We start from the raw sequence: 405 nt of genomic DNA on the forward strand, positions 1-405 counted from the left end.
CCTGAATCGGTTCTCTTTCCACTAGGCAGGCTCTGGGGATTGACCTCAGGCTTGGTGGCAAGCGTTTTTACCCACTGAGCCATCTCACGGGCCCTGCTGACTATTTTTTGAGCCAAAACACTGACCACATTCCATTGAGTATCACCATCCCTGGATACAGCAGGTGTTACAGGACATGTACGGCACCTGACACTGGCAGAAGCTCTCAAAAAGCTGTTCTAAGTGAGCACGCTTTTGTCACATACATTTTTTTAAAGAGCTTGGAAAAGGCGCTCAGCAAAGTGTAAGGTTCCGCACAAGTTTTTGTTATTATTGTTGCCCTCTTAACAATCCTTTATTCTTTCTGAGGTAAGGTGACGGCCCCTAGTTACCCGTGACCATGGAAACGCAGACCACAGCCTCGGA

This window comes from Peromyscus eremicus, chromosome 4 (assembly GCF_949786415.1).
Source record: "Peromyscus eremicus chromosome 4, PerEre_H2_v1, whole genome shotgun sequence".
NCBI lineage: Eukaryota > Metazoa > Chordata > Mammalia > Rodentia > Cricetidae > Peromyscus > Peromyscus eremicus.